The sequence below is a fragment of the Manis javanica genome, chromosome 7 (genome assembly GCF_040802235.1).
Source record: "Manis javanica isolate MJ-LG chromosome 7, MJ_LKY, whole genome shotgun sequence".
Lineage (NCBI taxonomy): Eukaryota > Metazoa > Chordata > Mammalia > Pholidota > Manidae > Manis > Manis javanica.
In genome coordinates this window covers 86,085,279-86,102,080 of record NC_133162.1, presented here as the reverse complement: position 1 = coordinate 86,102,080, position 16,802 = coordinate 86,085,279, and the positions used below count along the sequence as shown (strand labels likewise).

The 16,802-nt window shown below is 47.3% G+C and overlaps 1 protein-coding gene across 3 annotated transcripts in view; it reads right to left on the bottom strand.

The window, feature by feature from the left end:
- The window catches only part of GNG4 (G protein subunit gamma 4), a 103,991-nt gene extending 88,461 nt beyond the window's left edge, over positions 1 to 15,530 (bottom strand). For 2 of the 3 annotated variants that reach the window (XM_037007315.2, XM_073241267.1), the window contains exon 1: positions 14,628 to 15,037. The gene's annotated coding sequence lies outside the window, so the exon portion shown is untranslated. Of the gene's footprint in view, positions 1 to 14,627; positions 15,038 to 15,424 lie in introns of those variants that run through there. The other variant, XM_037007316.2, reaches the window with a different exon arrangement.
- Positions 15,531 to 16,802: the final 1,272 nt, after the last annotated feature.

The following is a 16,802-nucleotide window of genomic DNA, read 5'->3' as shown; positions in this document are numbered from 1 at the left end:
AAAAATAAAAAATAAAAGTAATAATAATAATAAGGGAGAAATGTGGGATTCACATATAAATCAAGTATAAAAATCAAACAAATATTCATATTTGACCTGATTGTCTGTAGTTCATAATGCGTGATCAAAACTGAAAGTTTCTGTGATGACTGCCCTTGTACTGTTCACCATGTAAGAACTTATTCACTATGTAAGAATTTGTTCACCATGTAAGAATTTGTTCACCATGTAAGAACTTGTTTGTTATGTTTCAGAAGATTGGAGACTGTTGAGAATTAGGTTTGGAGTGGATTAATGATTGTGCATTGAGTCCCCTATACAGAATTTTATTGTTGTTAACAACCATTTGATCAATAAATATGAGAGATGCCCTCTCAAAAAAAAAAAAAAAAAAACTGAAAGTTTTTGTGATGACTGCCCTTGTACTGCTCACCATGTAAGAACTTATTCACTATGTAAGAATTTGTTCACCATGTAAGAACTTGTTCGTTTTGCTTCAGAAGATTGGAGACTGACGAGAATTAGGCTTGAGATGGATTAATGATTATGCATTGAGCATTGATTCTCCTATACAGAATTTTATTGTTGTTAAGAACCATTTGATCAATAAATATGAGAGATGCCCTCTCAAAAAATATATTTATATACATTACAATATATCTAGAACTTCACAAAATTTTTTTAGTTAAGGAAGATTGATGGAAATGTACATGGAAAGGTTCAATTATAAAAACAAGAGCAAATGCACAAAGATCAGGAAGAACTGTTCAATATGCATTTTCAAGACAGAGCATGTGGTCAAAATTAAGCCAAGAGTAAGGAGGGTGAATGGGCATTGTATATGGGACTGCTCCCCTCCACAGCTTACTGTATTCAGCTGTGTTAATCAAGTTAGAATTAAGCTGCTTTTTCTTGGTAGTCAAAACACTGATATACTGAGGAAAATTGTGTATAAACCAGTTGATTTCCACATTCTATTGCATCTTTATTTGCCAGTTAGATATTAACTGATTCATATTACAGAAACACACTGTAGCTGAACAAACTGCTTTTGCTTCTCTGTTTCTTTAATAAAATAACTTAAACAAACAAAAAAAATTCATATGGAACCACAAAATACCCCGAATAGCCAAAGAAATCCTGAGAAGAAAGAATAAAGCAGGGGGGATCTCGCTTCCCAACATCAAACTCTACTACAAAGGTATAGTAATCAAGACAATTTGGTACTGGCACAAGAACAGATCCATAGACCAATGGAACAGAATAGAGAGTCCAGATATTAACCCAAACATATATGCTCAATTAATATATGCTAAAGGAGCCATGGACATACAATGGGGAAATGACAGCCTCTTCATCAGCTGGTGTTGGCAAAACTGGACAGCTACATGTAAGAGAATGAAACTGGATCATTGCCTACCCCATGCACAAAAGTAAATTCGAAATGGATCAAAGATCTGAATGTAAGTCATGAAACCATAAAACTCTTATAAAAAACATAGGCAAAAATGTCTTGGACATAAATGTGAAAAACTTCTTCATGAGCATATCTCCCCAGGCAAGGGAAACAAAAGCTAAAATGAAGACATGGGACTATATCAAGCTGAAAAGCTTCTGTACAGCAAAGGACACAACCAATAGAACTAAAAGGCATCCTACAGTATGGAGAATATATTCATAAATCAAAGAGCCAATAAAGGGTTGACATCCAAAATATATAAAGAGCTCACGCACCTCCACAAACAAAAAACAAATAATCCAATTAAAAAATGGACAGAGGATCTGAACAGACACTTCTCTAAAGAAGAAATTCAGATGGCCAACAGACACATGAAAAGGTGCTCCACATCTCTAATCATCAGAGAAATGCAAATTAAAATACAATGAGATAGCACCTCACACCAGTAAGGATAGCCACCATCCAAAAGACAAACAACAAGTGTTGGCAAGGATGTGGAAGAAGGGGAACCCTCCCACACTGCTGGTGGGAATGTAAATTAGTTCAACCATTGTGGAAAGCAGTATGGAGGTTCCTCAAAAAACTAAAAGTAGAAATACCATTTGACCCAGGAATTCCACTCCTAGGAATTTATCCTAAGAATGTAGCAGCCCAGTTTGAAAAAGACAGATGCACCCCTATGTTTATCGCAGCACTATTTACAATAGCCAAGAAATGGAAGCAACCTAAGTGTCCATCAGTAGGTGAATGGATAAAGAAGATGTGGTACATACACACAATGGAATATTATTCAGCCATAAGAAGAAAACAAATCCTACCACTTGTAACAACATGGATGGAGCTAGAGGGTACTATGCTCAGTGAAATAAGCCAGGTAGAAAAAAACAAGTATCAAATGATTTTACTCATCTGTGGAGTGTAAGACAAAGAAAAAGTGAAGGAGAAAAACAGCAGCAGACTCACAGAACCCAAGAATGGACTAACAGTTACCAAAGGGAAAGTGACTGGGGAGGATGGGTGGGAAGGAAGGGATAAGGGGAAAAAAGGGGGCATTACTTTTAGCAGACATAATGTAGGAGGGGCATTGGGAGGGCTGTACAAGACAGAGAATACAAGTAGTGTTTCTATAGCATCTTACTACACTGATGGACAGTGACCGTAATGGGGTATGTTGGGGGGACTTGATGATGGGAAAGTCTAGTAACCATAATGTTGCTCATGTAATTGCACATTAATGATGCAAAAAAACCCCAAAAAACAACAATGCCACCTCCCTTGTGGCTATACTTTTCATATCTATTAATCCCAAAGTCTAGGCACACTTGCAAATCAGCAGTATACAGACACAGGGCATCCTGTATTCAGTCTACATGGGGTTCCTGGTGTGGACCCAGATTCACAGACTCTCAGGAACTCGCTCCCCACCTTCACGAAGCTGAAGGATGGAAGAGGGAGGTAATTAACCTCCTTTAATTAATTCTAGTGCCACCACACTGCCCAAGGCACCCGGTAACAGCCAGGGAAGCTCCTTTTTACCTGCACACGGTGGACTAGGAGGGTCCTTCCCTTCACTGAGCAGGTGAGCCCAGCTCAGGGAGAAACTGCCTCTCTAGACGTGGAGAGAGACTCTCCTGACTTCCCAGTCTGTGCTTTCTCTCTGTGCTTCCTTTTACCTAACCATTCTTTAGTCAGCCAGAAGCACTCACATTGCCTCAGAGGAACTAGGGTTATTAAAGCAGGAATAGAAAAGGAGAGAAGTATTTTGCTTTTTACTTTCAAAGTAAGTTCTGAAATCCCTCCTCAGGGATAAGTTTTGGATGCCAAAGTTTCTGAGGAAGGGAAGGAGGACTGCACAGGCTCCTAGAAAGAGAAGAGAGAAAGGCCAGGACTGACCTGTGCTGAGGTCAGCTGTGTTGAGAAAGGGGCAGCAAGCAGGACAGGATAACCCAGGGGCCTGGGGTCCCAAGCATAGGAAGAACAGTTAGCACTGAGAAGCAGGCCTGCACCCTCTGTCTTCTTCCCACAGGAGCCCATGCCTATGGCAGCTTGTGTCCATTCAGGGCCGTTTTACTTCAGCTGCTGAAGCCATGTTCCGTAAGAGCCTCCCACCAGCTGATCCTCTGGTCACTGTGGGCCCTCCACAGGACATCTGCCTGTGCCGTGAGGTGTCAGTGAGCCCCACCCTAACTACCCCACATGACACTCTTCTGCCAAAGACCCTGGGATCTCATGCACCCCTCCAGTGGGGGTCCTGGACACACAGAGAGGTGGTGTTGTGTGGATGCCCCAGCTTCTTCTGCACTTGGGAAGGGCACATCTGACAAGGCATCTGGTACCCTATTTTCTTGTAAGGGCATTTTGGGTCATTTTCTCCCCCTAAGAGGCAATATAATGCAACAAAGTAAGTGTGGAAGCTCTGAGTCACCATCCTGGCTCTGCTGTGTTCCTCGGCCAAATTATACTTCTTTGAGCTTTAGCTTCTCATTCAAGAATGAGCACAGTAAGTCCTGTCTCATAGCATTTCTGAAAAGATCAAGTGGACAGGGTATGGGAATGCTTTTAGCAAACTATGAAATGCTAATAAAATTTTAGCTATTGCTCCTTTGAAAACATAAGCACAGACTGTAAAATACATGGAATGTAATTAAGCAGACATCTGGAGTAGTGGTTTCAGGTAATATTTATTGGGTAACATTAGAAAAAAAACTTAACACTGCCTCAAAATTCCTCAGACCACTTACTGCAGTGAAAGACTGAGGGATGGGGTATGTTTTATATTAAAAGCAAAAGCATTAGAATGAATAAAGGAATTATGAGGTAGAAACAGATGTTTGAAGATGGGATTATTTTTAATGCATGAGGATGATGCACTTAACCAGACTCTCCTTAGCTACCCAGCCAGGGAGGTGCTTTAAAACCATCTGACAATGGGGAAAAGGCAGAGGCTTGTATTAGCAAACTGCTCAGTCTGCACCTGGCACCAGGTAGAGCTGGGTAAGCAGGAATTGGGGCGCTGTCCTCTGCCCCTGGTGAGCATGCACAGTCTGGCATGGACTTCAGCAGACCTCCAAAAACAAGCAAAGGAAACAGGCCGCAAAGGCTGCCTCCTCCGCTCATTCCAGAAGGGCCCCTAGGACCTCGGTTCCTGCCTGCCCACCTTGCTGGGCTCATCTTCTGATGCTTCCAGTCTTCCCAAGCTCCAGCCCTGAACTGCTGCTTTGTAATTCCTGCCAAGTACGCAAGAGACCAGAGCGGGCAGGAGCAGGGGCTGCAGCCAGAAAGCTGAATTGTACCCTGCCCCTTACTCTTGATGCAACCTTTGGGAAAATTACTTAACTCTCACTTTCTTCAGCTGCAAAATGGGAAGAGTGATAGCTGTATTAGCTTCCTATTGGTGCCACAACAAATTCCCACACACTTATGGCTTAAAACACCACAAATTCTTTTATAGTTTTGGCATTCAGAAATCCACTGTGTCAATAAGGCTACTGGTGAAGAATCTGTTGCCTCGCTTTGCCCATCTTCTGGTGGCCACCTGCATTCCTTGCTTGGGGCCCTGCATCTATCTTCAAAGCTAGCAGTGTATCATCTTCCAACCTCTCTGACCTTCTGCCTCCCTCTTATAGGGCACTTGGGAGGCCAGTGGGCCCACCCAGTAATCCAGGATTATCTCCTCATCTCAAGAATCTTCATTTAATCACATCTACAAAATTTCTGCTGCTCTGTAAGGTAATATTCACAAATTCTAGGTATTAGTGTGTGACCATCTTTGGGGAGGTTGTGCATTGTTTTTTGCTACAACAATAGTTGTAGAATAATACTAAACACAAGACGTTAAGAACCTAGCAAGTAGTAAGCTCAATAAACATTTGCTATTATTATTAGAAATGTTACATGTAATATAAATTATATATTACAATTGGCCTATTATTATTAAATAATAATAATAGCTAACATTTATTGAGTGGTTACCATCTGTCATATAGGTAGGTTATTTCTAATATAGGCAGGTATATTTAGGAATTAATATAGGTATTATTTACATATAGGTAGTACTATTATTATTTGTTCAAGCAGAAGCTCTCCGTCTGGAAAGCCTTAGCCACTCACTGGCTCTGACCCAACGCTCTCATCTAGACAAGCCCTGAGATGTCCTTCTGAAAGCCCTCCCTGACCTAGGCTTGGCTTGGTATCCTGTGTTCAAGTGGTACTTGCTTTTAATTCTGTGTCATGTTACTATCATCTATCTTCCTTACTAGACTGTGGATTCCTCAAGAGCTGATTCCCCTTTTACTCATCTCTGCGTTCCTGCCCCCACACATGGCATGCAGTAGCAGCCACATGTCTCACCAGTGACTAATGGTCCTTTCCAACCCCTCAGCAATCAGGGTGAATGTGGGTTCCTGCACCTGTGGGGTGCCCAGAGGTGCACAGCACGGCCCCCACAGCAGAGAGGCTGGGGAGGGAAGTCTGTATGGGGTCATCATGCTCTGTGCAGAGGCAGTTCTACAGGGTGCACAGTTGGTCTCCTCATTGAGGCGCCCCTCTCATGAAAAGCAGGGGTAGACAGACCCATGTGTTCAGCCTGGAAAGGACACCTGGGCTCCTACAGGTGTTTCAGCCACATGGTGACTGTTGGGAGTCACAGTCTCACAGCTCCAAGTGGGGCGGGAGAGGCTGGCATAGGAAACAGGACCCAGGGATGCTTAGGCAGTTTGGGGGTTCTCAGTAAGGACCCACAGAAATCACCTGGCTCAGTGGTTTGTAAAACTCAAAACATAGCTTCCCAGGCTCTGGCCCAGACTCACTGAGTCAGAATGAGCAGGGCTGAGCTAAGAAGCAGTAGTTTTGAGAACCACCCAAAGTAATTCTGCTATGCAGCAGATTTGCAAGCCACTGATAGATCCACCCTCAACTGTCCAGACAGACTGTGTTACAAACAAACAGTGCCCAAAACAGGGGTGTGAAAGTGGAAGAACAGCCAGTACCGCCCACCATCCAAGGAAACTTAGCGTGAACCCCCCGATCCTACTTCAAGAGTATCCAGAACTGTCTCTCCCCAGCTGCCTCTTAACCCCAGGTACACAGCAGATGGACGGGAAGGAAGGCAGCCCTCTAGCTGGCTCCAGAGCCTCAAGATGGTGAGTCTCTGGTCCAGGGCCTCAGGAGCACTCCTTGGGATGGGTCAAACACCTTCGATCAGGGCTCTATGTCCTCTTGGCCTCTGCCTGGGGCCTGGGAAGCCACTCAACCCATCAGCCCACCCTCTGAATTGGGAGTGAGAGACATCTATGCCCTGTGAGATATTTTGCTTTTTCTTCCTCTGTCCTGATTGCATTACCACGTGCTCCTTTTGGGAAAAGTAGATCCCTGGTGCGCTGGAGTGTGGAGAGAGGCCACTGAGTGGGAATGGAGTCCTGTTCCATCAAGGAAGGCAGCTGAGCATAGATCATCTGTGGGTCCGGCACGATTTCGCCTGCTTCTGTTTCTCCTGGCTCCACACGTTTGAGACGTGTTCATTTCCATAGTCACTGTAATCTTGGACCCACAGAGTAAGTCTCCCAGGAGCAGTGTGCCAAATCTGCCACTCCCTTCTGCGTTTCACTTTTCTCCCAAGCACTGATTACATTTTAGGATGCTTATTTATTGACTTGTTTCAATTACTTTTGATTTTCTGGCCTATTATTATGGGCCTGATCCCTCTATTGCAGTGTGAACCTATGAGCATGAGCACAGGGATTTTATTTTTCCCTCTGCTGTCTGCTTTTTGTTCATTGTATCCCGAGCACTTAGAAGGTACAGTGAGATAAATCAGCAGAACAGACACAGTGAGGAACCGTGAGAAAAAACAGGTGTCCACCATGGCCAACAGCAGGGGGCCAGGAAGCAGGCAGGGTGGGGAGAAGCCAGGGAGGCCCAGCGGCCTGAGGCTCTGGGCCATGTGTGGGGGTTGCCATGGTTACCATGAAACAGGGCTGGGGCCCAGGCTTCCCTCCTCAGGCCACCAGAGCTTAGGGGCAGGTAGAGGGTGAAGAGGAGGTTTAAGAACAACAAATCAAAAACTCACCCTTGGATAGAGACACGCTCTCACAGAAACTAATAAACTAATAATCCCTGATGTCCACACTCAGTGAGAGATGGTCTGGGAATCAGATAGTCTCTCTGATGGTCTGGCATCAGATAAAATCTGTGAGCGTTAGGGGGACAAAGGAACTGTAGATGAGAGACAGAGCTGGGACTACCTGGACACAGAAGCATGAGTCACCCAGGGAGTGTGGGGGTGGGCCAGTTGCCCATTCTTCACTGAGACTGGAGGGCCAACAGCCTCAGGGACTGCCGGGCAGGGGGAGCTTTTAAGGGGCTTCAATTCATGAAACCTGCATTAGCAAGTGTATGCATTTTGCAGAATAATTTGTTTTGCCCCAAGCTTCATATCTGTTCTTTGAGGACTCCCAAGGTTGTTCACTGTGCCGTGGACCCCAGGCATCTCACCGGCTGCAAGGCTTTACGTGGGCACCGGCAACTCTTTGGCCACTCCTCCAGCCAGACTTGGCCTCCACCTGGATGGCATCTCCCCACCTGGCAAGTCCTACACTCTCTCCTGCCCATGTTGCTCCTCCCCTTCCATTCACTAAACCCGGTCATGCTATCCTCTCCTTCGAGGCCCAAATTAGAGAACCTGGATCCCCAGGCACCAGCGTCACCCTTCCCCTCTATTTCTGGTCAGATAGCAAAGCCTGCAAGGCAAAGCCTGAGCCCTGTAGGCACAGCTGCAGCTCCTCCCATCTGCCCTCCCTCTCCTGCCCCATTCCTCTGACTGGCCTCACACAGGCAGTGCAGCCAGTGGGCCAAGGCTGGGACCTGCTCTATCCTGCAACTTCCCTGGATCCCCATTAGTCAGGGAGCAGTCTTTACAACCTGGCTCCAGGCCACCTTTCTGCTCTCTCCCTGCACTTAGGCACCTCTGCATGGCTCAGAAAGCCTTTTCTCCTTTGTCTGGACTAAAAAATCTCACTCAGCTTTTCTTGGCTAGTTTAGGACCTGACCTCCCTTTGCCAGGCCCCTTCTGCACCTTACTGGAAAAATTAATGTGCCTGTTATTGCTCCCTCAACATGTTAAATGTGTCTGTCAGAGCATTAACCTGGGGGTAGGTGAGATGTTTCCACACACTTCCTTCCAAATGATGAGCTCTGTGAAGGGTATGACAATGTACTACTCATCTCTGAATCATCAGTGCCTCAACTACCTGGTGCACATTGCAGGTGCTCATCACATGGTCAGTAAATGAATATCTCAGACATATTTGGTTTACAGAGAGTCTATTAGGAACACATCTATTGCTTTCCACAAAATACATGCATTGAAGAAGTCCTTCCATGGTGTTTCACGATTAAGTTGAACGTGGGCTGCAGCAGTAACGCACAGGAAAACCAGAGGAAGTCTGGTCACAGGGACGACTGGCAGAACTCTGTGAGGACTACCCCACAATGAAGAAGAAGAAAATTTCTGTTTAATAAAAATGTGTCTGGGTTCAGGCCAATGATTGACTTATTTCAGATGCTATTTACTATAACAAATTCTAGCACAAGGAAAGGATTTGGAGAGAATTGGAGAGTTTGGAGTAATAAGACCAATCAGAGAGCACAAGAAACCTGGGGGCATTGGGACTGGTCCCTCCGATGGGGGACACTGTGCTTTTGTTCAATCCTTTCTTAACAGTTCTGAGAAGGTGGAAGACACACCACAGTGGTGGCTGTGAGCACTCTCACTGCAATGTACACAGGGCAAGCACAACAGGGCTGGGGAAAAGAGCCAGTAAGATGCAATTCTATAAGATTAATTACATTGCCTTAAGTTTCTGTTCATGAATCTTGGGAAAATTATTTTCCCTGTGCCCCAGTTAACTCCACTTAAAACCCAGGAGCTCCACTAATCTATAGATGCTTATTTACCCCTGACCCCAACACCTGTGGGGCCACATGGTCAAGGGAAGTCTCCATCCTAGTTAAGGAAGACAGATGACTTAAGTGTATAAGGGTATGTACACTTGTACACTTAAGTGTACATGTGTAAAAAAATGGTGCTGATACACCAAACTCCAGATGACAGGCAATGAGGCAAAGCCCCTCAGACAGGGATAAGATGGTGGGGTCCACAGCGGGGTCTGCCCAGCTACCCAGACGGTCCAGGTAAGCAGAAGGCTCCAGGGACTTTGCCCCTATTACATATAATTAAGCTGAGGAAAAGAGTGCATGATCTCATAAAGGCCAATTTATGGATCTATACTTTACTTTGCTCCAGGAAGAATTCGGCAGCTGCCATCACTGTCCATTTCCCTTTGCTCAATACTTTGAGATTCTCTACTCAGGTTCCATCATCATCCCTTCTGGGACATACTCCATTCCCACCACTGCCCTTAACAGTCCAGAGGCCTGTGTTTACACCCCTGTAACATCTGCTTCCCCTATACATACCATTGTACATACACTTACACACTTATGTCATCTGTCTTGCTTAACTAGGATGGAGACTTCCTTTGACCATGTGGCCCCACAAGTGTTGGGGTCAGGGGTAAATAAGCATCTATAGATCAGTGGAGCTCCTGGGTTTTAAGTGGAGTTAACTGGGGCACAGGGAAAATAATTTTCCCAAGATTCATGAACAGAAACTTAAGCCAAGCAAAGATCACTCATGATGGATTCACCTGCCACAGACTTTGGGCTCCAGACTTTGCTGAGGAAAGATTGAAATTTTGACAGAGATCAGAACACACCACCCTAGAATATGCCACTTTGGCATATAGATTATTTTGAGCTGAAGGCAATTAGGAAACAGCAGACCTGGGAGGAACTCTCTGGCCTCTCCCTTTCTGCCTAAAAGCAGAGTATAAATTCGCCTTTGGGAAGTTGCTTCCCCTCTGATCCCCATTCCAGGAGGAGGAAAAACACCATTATCACTGGAGAGATAGTTGGCACCAATATGGGTCTGTACAAACAAACCTTACCAGAATATCCCTTATCTACCATTAGTTTTCCCTACAGATTTACCTGCCTACAACTTCCTGTCCCTTTCCTTTTTCTTGTCACTTTCCCCCAACTGATCTCCCTTTGTTAAAATGGTACCTCAGCTCTCAAGCCTAACGACTTCTTGTTTTTTTTTTTCTTGTGAAGCTCCTATGCACCTGTATGATAAAACTTTTCTCCTGTTAATCTCTCCTGTTGTCAGTTTAATTCACAGGCCCTGGCTACTAAAACGAAGAGGATAGAGGAAAAGTTTCTTTCCTCCTCTGCAGTTTCTATCAAGGGTGTGCAGTGTAGGTACCCCAGAGCAACTGGACAGGGCACGTGCCTCCCCAAATTAGGCTGGAAAACCACTCCAGAAGCAGACACCAGCTCTTGGGTATGCCTGGACCCTCATACAGATAAGGAAATATAGGAAGGTAGAGGCCACTGTGATAGTGGGTCCCGTAGATAAGAAGCAGGTCCTCCAGCACCAAAGACTCAGACTGTGAGGGTCTCAGGAAGCACATTGATTTTTCAAGTTAACACCTTTTCCTACTGTTGTAAATGTGTTCTAACGAGAGGCTTCTGAACAGTTTAAAATGTTTCCCTTCTTCCTATTGCTATTGCCCTGCCTGGTTTCCACAGTGAACCTGGGGAGGGGGTAGAAGAGAAGGCCTGGCAGCTCTAAGTTAGACACCACCACCAGGAGGAAGCATTGAGACAGAGAAGGGCAGAGAATTGCAGTTAGTGCCAGGGAGTGGCTCAAGGCTGTGTCTCCGTGCCCTGCATGCAGTCCTCAGCGGGAGACCCGACATAGGCCACAGCCAGATGCTTCAAGCATTTCTTCTTCCTCAGTCTCACAGCACACGTCCCACTAGAAGCAACTACCCCAGACACCCTGGGAGAAATGGTTTGAGGAATCTGAGAGAGAGAGGAATGAGTCCTCGCCTTTGGGAAAGGGGCACCTAAGCATTCCCGGTGTGGGGCTGTGCACACTTCTCAATTTCTTCTCTTCCACGTTTCACTCTCTCATGTCCCATTTGTATATGCTTTTCCTTGATTAAAAATGTCATGACCACGCACCTCGCCACAGCACTTCTGGCCAGAAGGGACACTAGCAGTCACTGTTATGTTTGCTTAAGACAAACCTTGAGGTAATGGAGTGAGGCTTGAATGAGATCATCCACATTATGCACAAGGTGAAGGGTGGCCCACCCTTCCTGCTGCTGCCCACCAACCTGGGCTCCCTCCTGTCGGGTCCTGCTGGGGTGGGCCCATGGTGACTTGTCTACTACTACCCGGGAGCCTCAGGCCCTCTGGGACGAAAAGCTTCTCCACAACTACATATACGTCCTCACTTCTCAGCCACCCAGAGCCCATCCCACAAGCACCCTATCTTCAATACACCCACCCACCCCTGTCTACACAAGACCTCCCATTTTGTGTTCTGAGTTCCACCAGGAAAACTGCACAGCAGCTGCCATCTGACCTAACGAAAGCTCCCTGACAAAGGGATTCGGAATGCGCCAGCTAGCTTACCAAATTGATGTCTTTTTAAGTACCCGTTATTTTCTCTGCAGTAATTTTTCCTTTCAGAGGATTTCTTGCCTCTACGTCCTTCCTGATGTGAAAATTTCATTTGCATTTGTTTTTAATTCTGATAATTTATTGGAAATATTTTGGTTTATTCTTCATATGGTTTTAAGCAGCTAGCTTAACCTTTCAGTAGTATTATGCTATTTTTTATACTATAATTGCCCTCCCTGGTTTTCTTTTCTGATACTCATTTAGTTTCTCCAATTATCAACTAAAATACCTTGCTGGCTACTGTTAAAAGGATATTTCTGTAGTAAAGAAGTTAAATATCAGTTTCTGGTTCAAGAAAACTCAACAAAAAATCTCTACCTGAATAATAAGTCTCTTTATGTCTGAGTATGCCTCGAGTGAATAAAAATACCAAATAAAAGAAGGTCTGCAAAATTAGATAAAAATATACTCATAAAAGTGTCCTGAGAACAAATCAGGTGATATTTTAAGACACTGTTTCAAAATTTCGTAAAGAAAAAGGTAATCTACGAATATGTAGTACATTATTAGGTATTCTCTCTTCTTCAAGTAGAAGAAAAATGTGATAGTGAGATGTGACTATAAATAAATGAGAGTTATTTGTTTTGTAGACTTCAGTCTCAGCCGTTTGGCTGCCCTCCATGATAAGCAGTAGAGAGAGAGAGAGAGAGAGAGAGAGAGAGAGAGAGTGTGTGTGTGTGTGTGTGTGTCCATTCCTGAATCCTCACCCCATCCTCCTGAGCACCTGCTTCCCCAAGGGACCTGAGGAATGAGAGCACTTGGGTTTTCACCTGATGTTCTACCATTTCAAAGAATGTGCTGATATCTGTAGGGGGAGCGCTTCAGGGACTGTCATTTTGGCTTTAAAAACGAATATGGGACAAGCTTTTTCCTGTTTTTTCCACTACTGACTTGTGTAAGAAACGTCAAAGGCGACTGCCTAGTCAATCATGGAACTACTGGGAATGACCCTTTTGCTGTGCTATTTCTCAGCTGACCAGACATCGTCCACTATCTTCCTTTGGGCAATTTTATTTCACAAGATTGGAGCCATGTGTGGGTGGAAGAGCAAATAGGAGGCCGATTGTCCTAAATAGTCGTTTCAGCCTAATAACCCCTCAGTGATTAACTAGGAAAGCATCTCAATCACCCTTGTTATTTACATTAACACCTACTATTTATTAAGAGCTATGTCCATTTCTTATTATGACTGATAACTGTGACAACTCCACACTTCAATAAATAATTCATAGTTTATCTGTATGGGGTCTTCTCCCTCAAGATGTAAAATGGCTTTCGATTTATCATCTCAGTTGCTCCCACAGTAGCCTCTTTCAGGGAACAGGGCCATATCAGATGGCGGCATGCCTCCCTTCCCCCGCAACAGGCCCAAATCCTAAGGATTTCCCCCCAAAAATCAAGAACCAGCTACAGAGCCCAAGTCCCCTAGCTGCTGCTCTGCAGCGTTTGCCACTGGATCTTCCTGTCCCGCTGTGGGAAGGAAAGATCACAGTGAGGACTTGCCAACAGATGATACAACTGACACGTTTTCATGGGCAACACTATTGCTGCCCGGGAGGCCTTTTGCTCTTCCGAAGGGCCCGCCCTGTGCCAGCCTTTCACAGTCCCAGGAGGCAACGGAAAGGGAAGGGAACAGGCAGCGGTGGGGGTTGGGAGAGGGTGGGGAACCCGGTGTCCAAGATCCACTTCATCACTTGATCAAACTTTTAACATTTTTGAGTTTCCTAACATCCTAGCCCCAAATACACTAAAACAAGCAAATCTCCCCAAATAGGAAGACTTCTCCAGCCACACCTCTGTCTCCCACCTCACCTGTCCCTTATTATTTCTAAGGCAATTAAAAAATTAAACCAAAGTTCCCCCTTGCCCCGCACCGTACCGCTGGGGGCGCGCACTGCGAGCGCAGCCCATTTCAGCACCACCCTCGGGGACAGACGCCATAAGGGAGGGAACAAACCCTCGCCTTGTCGTCTTCTGTCTCCACCGGAACCACTCCGGAGTCAAATGTCTAGGGGTGTTGGGCAGTCAAGAGGGCTTCTTCAGGGACTCGCCAAAAACATTTCCACAAATACAACCACCAACTAGCCTCCCCATCCTTTCCATTACAGTCCTGCTGGGGGAAGCGCTCGGCGACCTATATGTGGAATAGGGGTCCCCAGGAGCCTCTCCTCGCCTTAAGGGAGAAGTCGGGCGACCCCGTCCACCAGGAGATCCCCTCCGCGTGCCGAGCTGCCTGCCCAAACCTGCCCCCAGGCTTCCCAAGGGCTCGGTGGAGGCTCCTGGGTTGGAGGAGCCCCTCACCTGCCAGCGCCCGGCCGCCGCCGCCACCCTGGGAGGCAACCGCGAAGGCCGGGCTCGCCGCGGACGGCCAAGATCACCGCGAAGACTTGTTTCGGAGCCTCCACTGCCAACCGTAGGGCCACACACGAGCCAGAACCGCCTCTCCAGCTCCGCAGACTTTCCCGCCCGACTATTCCTTTTGTTCCTGGCTGGCCCCGAGCTACCCGGAGCGAGGGGTGTGCCGCTCTTTCCGCCCAGACACGCCGGGGCCGGACCGGCCGGCGGGGCGACCACTTACCCGAGCGGGGCGCGGGCCGAGGGCGCCGCTTACGCGCGGGCTTTGTCTACAGGGAGGCGCATGCGGGGGCCGGTCAGGCCGAACAGCATCGCTCCTCACCCGGCGCGGCGCGGGCGGCACAGGGTCTGGCTCCGCGTCCTGCTCCCGCGGCAAGGCGCTCTCGGGCTGGCGGTGAGGAGTGCGCCCGTGCCGCCGGGGCCGGACAGACCACTTGGTGCTGGACCGGGGCGGGGAGCAGGCTGCCGAGCCGTGCCACGTCTGAGAGCCGGGACGCCCCGACGCCACGTACTTGTGCGCTCAGCGTCCAGTGCTGGGTGCCCGGAGCGCGTCCGGGACCCGCGGGGCGCAGAGTGCGTGACCCCGCTCCCCGCCCCCTTCTGTCCACGTGGCCGCACCCACTTGGCCACAGGGTGTCGCCGGGCGCTCGGGAGGGGCCGGGAAATCCCGCCCGCAGCCACCGACGTCACTGGTGCGTCACTGGGGCTCCCGCAACGGGGCTCCGCGCCCTCCCTCGCCCCCGCCTCCAATCCCCGGCCCTGCGCCGCGCGGCACCGCCTCCGCCTGGAGCGCGCTTCGTCCGGGGTCTCCGGGGCAGTGAAGAGGGGGCGGATGTAGGGGTCCTGGGCCCGCGTCCCGCGGGGCGCCGCGACCTGAACCGCCAGTTTCCTCTCGGTTGCCTGGGGCTTAGTTCCAGGGACAAGCCAGGCTGGGCGCAGCCAGTTCCCATCCATCACCGAAGGATATCTAAACGCCCCCTCCTCCCACGAAGGGGCAGCGAGGGGAGAAATGCTTAATACCCGTAGGAAGGCCCAGGACATTGTCTCCACTCCTGGGTGAATGTTCCCGCTGCCGTTCGTTGCTGAGGGACGGGAAAGGGAGGTACCGCCAGGCTAGCTTGGCGCTGTGGGAGCGAGCGCCCGCCTCTCGGCGCGACGGGAGGCGGGCCGCGTGCCCACGATGGTGGCGAGCAGGACCCGGGGCGGCGGGGAAACGAGTCCTGTTCCGTTCGAACTGTAAGCGTTTTGCGATAGAGATATGTAAAGCCTTTTCATTATTATAGTCTTCCAACTTTAGGAAAGAAAACAGCTGTCCATTTCCTAACTCCTGGTAAAATAATAACAAGACGTTTGCAATAGAGAAGCCACAAAAATAATTCAAGCAGTGTTAACAAGATTGGTAGGAAAGGAAGCCAATATTAATTCCTTTTTAAAAGCATAAAATCATGGCTGACAATTAGGAAATATTTCTTGAAAATCTCTATTTGCTGTCCTCATCCACCATCAGCAGCCATTCCTTGCCGTAAACGACACAATGATTACTAGTCTCTGATCCCTATTGCCTTTGCCCCCAGACAAATACACACCTTTGCGGACTCCAAGAATACAAACACAGGGTTCAGAAAAGCCTACGCGGGCAGCCAACATCTCACATAGCTTTTTTTCAGAGCTCGCAAGTGCCCATGTAGGGCACAGAATTAAACTAGGGTAAAATGACTAAGCCAGTAAATATACTCAAAGCACTGACCTTTCATTTTTTTTTAAAGAAAGAAAGATAAATGTGTACTGCATTTGAAAATGAACAAACTCTAAATTGGGCTCATTATTTCCACCCGAAATTCGACTTCTCCTGTTTCCTGCCTCACATCACCCTACAACTGGTTGAGGAAGGTAAGACTCCTCCGTTTCCTATTATCGCAGTTCCCATCTCAGTGAATCCCAGTTAATCAATTGTAAGGGAAATCAGTATCTACACTTCCACGTACCTTGCTTCCTTATTTTATCTTCCTTACTTATTGCAGTATCCTTTAAGATAGAATTGTGTCCATTTTAAAGACAGAAAGGAGGATCAATCTAAGCCAGGGGTTCCAGAGTGGTTCCCAAGACCAGCAGCAGCAGCAGCAGCAGCGCCTAGGAACTTGGAAATGCAAATTCTCAGCAGCCAGCCCAACCCTACAGAATTAGAAACTTCGGGGATGGGGCCCTGCAATCTGTGTTTTAAGCCCTCAGGGGGATTCTGAATCTGTCCATCACTGTCAGTCACTCAAGACAGCTGCAGTCGCCTAATACCTGGTTCTAAGCCTCTGGACTTAAGGACACCTGATTTCCTTCCTTTGTCCCTGGTAGCACTCCATGTTCTGAACTCTTCTTTATCTGATGCCCACATACCACTGCAGAT